This window comes from Priapulus caudatus, unplaced genomic scaffold (genome assembly GCF_000485595.1).
Source record: "Priapulus caudatus unplaced genomic scaffold, Priapulus_caudatus-5.0.1 Scaffold157, whole genome shotgun sequence".
Classification (NCBI taxonomy): Eukaryota; Metazoa; Priapulida; class Priapulimorpha; order Priapulimorphida; family Priapulidae; genus Priapulus; species Priapulus caudatus.
The window spans coordinates 334957-338724 of record NW_014577218.1 but is presented as its reverse complement, the minus strand read 5'-3'; the positions used below and the strand labels follow the sequence as shown (position 1 = coordinate 338724).

The 3768-nt window shown below is 45.9% G+C and overlaps 1 long non-coding RNA gene across 1 annotated transcript in view; it reads left to right on the top strand.

The window, feature by feature from the left end:
- LOC106806391 overlaps positions 1 to 3768 on the top strand; it is a 22060-nt gene that overhangs the window by 12986 nt on the left and 5306 nt on the right. Inside the window, exon 2 of the long non-coding RNA XR_001393540.1 lies at positions 3620 to 3626. This is a non-coding gene — a long non-coding RNA (uncharacterized LOC106806391). The remainder of the gene's footprint in view (positions 1 to 3619; positions 3627 to 3768) is intronic.

Sequence of the window (3768 nt, the reverse complement as noted above, 5' to 3'; positions counted from 1 at the left end):
ATGCGCGCAATCTTCTGAGCGCAGGTCGCCCTTGTCTGGTTTGATGATTTATATTAGCGCCCTTCGCAAAAACTCATTATATCCGTGCACCGCGAATTTAAGAAGAACAAAAAATAATCTCCGCGGATACACTCCCGCGTGCATAGCGGGCTTGCCTGCGCGCGTGCGTGTCTTCGTGCATGAAGAGTGCTTGCGCTGAATATATGAAGGTGTGTGTGTGTGATGTGTGTGTGTTGTGGATCGCGGCGTGCGTGGTGCGTGCCGTGACGTGCGTGGTGCGTGTGTGTGTGTGTGTGCGTGCGTGCACGGACACTGATACACAACAACGGGCGTGCGTGTGTGTGTGTGTGGGTGACTGTGTGTGTGCGCGCGCGCGCGTGCCTGTCTTCGGTGCGAAGCATGCATGAATTTAGAGGGTGGTGTGTTTGTTGTCGTGTGTGGTGTGTGTGTGTTTGGTGGTGTTGTACTGCGTGTGCGCGACGTGTTGCGCGCGCTGGCGTGCGCTTCGCGAGGGTGTCGTGTCAGTATCGCGTGCTGGTCGTGGTGTACGTGGTGCATACGTGCATTCCTGCAAGCGTCCGTGGTTGCGCCCATCGATTCCTACGTGGCTGCGTGCATACGTGGGCGTCCATGGTGTGCTGGTATTTAGAGAATCTATGTTGTTATCTCACAACGACGACGAAGAGGAAAAGGTCTAAGACCTGAGACTCTTAATAATATATACACGTAATCCGAGGTAATAAATAATTTTGCATCGGCAAAACATTCGAACCCGTATTATTCATACACTCGCATGTAACTGCTTGGAAGGCCTCGCGCGTGAAAAAAAAAAAATGTTCGACGCTTCCTGAATCATGATATTCTTTTAGCGGAAGCGCGATCAATTCTTGATCGCGGAAAAGAAAGAGACTCGAGGAGAGCGAACGGAGAAGCTCGTGCGATGGTCGACACGCGAAACGGTCAGGAAGAGCTGGAAAGGAGAGGGAGAAGGAGTAGGAGAAGGAGAAGGAGGAGCGAGAAGGAGAAGGAGAAGAGTAGGAGAGGGACAGAGAGGAGAAGGAGAAGGGAAGGAGAAGGAGATAGGAGAAGAAGTAGGAGAAGGAAAGGAGTGGACGAATAGAAGGAGAAGCGAGAGGAGAAGCGAGAAGAGAAGAGAAGAGAAGGAAAGGAGGTTAGTGGATAAGTAGGAGTAGACGAGAAGAGTAGGAGAAGAGAAAGGAGTAGAGAAGAAGTAGAGAAGGTAGGAGTAGCAGAAGGAGAAGAGTATGAGAAAGAAGTAGGGAAGAGTGGAGAAGGAGTTAGGAGTAGGAGAAGGACTAAGCATGAAGGATGAGGCGGTGGCAGGAGCGAGAAGAGTAGGAGCGAGAAGAGGATGAAGGGACAAGAGTGGCGCGGGAGACGAGCCGATGGGGAAGACCACGGGGTATAGTAGTGTATGGAGGATGCCCAAGAACGCAGGAAGAGAGAGGAAGGCGAGAAGGGAAAACTTGCACGGAAGCAGAGAAGAAGAAGTAGAAGGACGCGTATATGAGTAAGAGACGTAAGCTGAGGTGTAAATTACGATTTCCATCTCGACGTTCAGCTAACACATCAACGATAAAACAGCGCTGGTGTGGTGTCACATCCTTCTGTCCACCCGGCGCATGAGCTACACGATTCGACGACAACAACAAACAAGCCGTAATGCTATCGCAGCGCAGCGATGCTTTGTATCTTCGCGGTAGGGCTTCTCTCGTTCTCGCATTCTCTCATTTTCTCGTGCTCTCGTTCTCTCTTCTCTCGTTTTTTTTCTCGTCTCACTTCTTGATGGTTCTTCGTTCTATCTTCTTCTCGTTCTATTTCTCTCGTGCTGCTCGTTCTTTTTTCTCTCGTTCTCTCCCTCTCGTTCTTCTTTCTCTCTTCTCTCGTTCTTTTCTTCTCTCTTCTCTCGTTCTTACTTCTTTTCTGCTTGTTTTCTCGTTCTTTTCTCTTCTCTCGTTCTCTCTTACTCTCGTTTTGCTCGTTCTTCTTCTTCTTCCTCTCGTTGCCCTCTTCTCTCGTTCTCTGCGTTCTCTCTTCTCGTTTCTCCTCGATCTGTCTCTCTCGTTCTCGATCGTTCTCTCTTCTGTCGTTCTCTCGCTCGATCTCTCTTCTCTCGTTCTCTCGTTCTCTTTTCTTCAGTTCTCTCTTCTTTCGTTTCTTTTCTTGTTCCTTCTTCTCTCTGTCTTCTCCTCGCCCGTTCTCTCTTTCTCGTCTCTCTTCTTTCTTACTTCTTTCTCTCGTTTCTTCTCTTCTCTCTTCTCCTCCTTCTCTCGTCTCTTCGTTTCTTTCTTCTCTCTCTTCTCCTTTCTTCTTTCTCTTTTCTCCGTTGCTCTTCTGCTCGTTCTCTCGTCTCGCATATTCTGCTGCGTTCTCTTTCGTCTCTCTCTTCTGCTTCTCGCTTCTATCTTTATTCTCTTTTTCTCTTGCTTCTCTGTTCTTCTTCTTCTTTTCTCTCGTTCTCTCGTCTCTCGTTCTCTCGTTTGAAACAACAACGTAACCGTATCGCAGGCGCACGCACTGCTCTGCTGTCATCTCGGTATGGCTTCTCTTCCGTTCGACGCAGAGTCTGTGTATGAATAGCAGCAGCAAAGAGGCAAAACAATTACAGGCTCGGAGGGCCGCGAACCGACACCTCGCGAGCTGGGTTTCCCTCGTGTGCAGGAGAAAGGGACGGGCCAATTCAAACCGCTAAGATCCAATTAGTTTCGCGCACACAGACAATCGTTTGGTTACGGGTTTCCTTCAAGTGACCTGTGCCAGCCCGAGCAGGCGACAATTAGTCCGTCTTTTTTTATGATACGGTCTACGTGGCTTAATTGAAGCAAGGGTATAATACGTGTGGTTTTAAATTAGCATGCTATAGAAAACGGAACGTGGATGCTTCACCAGTACATAGATGTAAACTGGCTGATTATAGTGGCTAGATGTATATGCTAGATGTTATAGTGGCTAAGATGTATAGTGGCTAGATGTATAATGGCTAGATGTATAATGGGCTAAATGTATATTGCTAGGATGTATCAATGGCCTAGATGTAGTAGTTGCTAGATGGTATAATGCTTAGATGTCATAGTGGTAGATATAGTGGCTAGTGATGTATATGGCTAGATGTATAAGGCGTTAGATGTATATTGGCTAGATGTATAACTGCTAGATGTTCACATGGCTAAATGGTATATATGGACTACGATGTATAGTGGCTAGTAATGTATAGTGGCTAGAATGTATATATGGCTAGATGTATAATGGTGAGTATGTATAATGGCTAGTGTATTAATGGTGAGATGTATAATGGCTAGATGTATAGTTGCTAGATTATACGTTGGCTAGATGTATCATGGCCTAAATGTATAATGGCTAGATGTATAATGGCTAGTATGTATAGTGGCTGTATGTATAGTGCTAGAATGTATATATGGGTAGATGCTATAGTTTGCTAGATGTTATAGTTGCTGATGGTATCATGGCGTAAATGTATAATGGTAGAATGTTATAGTGGACTAGATGTATGTGGTAGTATGTATAATGCTAGATGTATAGTGGCTAGATGTATATGGCTAGATGTATAGTTGCTAGATGTTAATGGATAGATGTATAGTCTAGATGTATAATGGCTAGATGTATAGTGCTAGAATGTAAGTGGCTAGATGGATAATGGCTTAGATCGTATAAGGGCTAGATGTATATTGGGCTAGATGTATAATGCTAGATGTATATGGCTAGATATTATGAAGGCTAGATGTATAG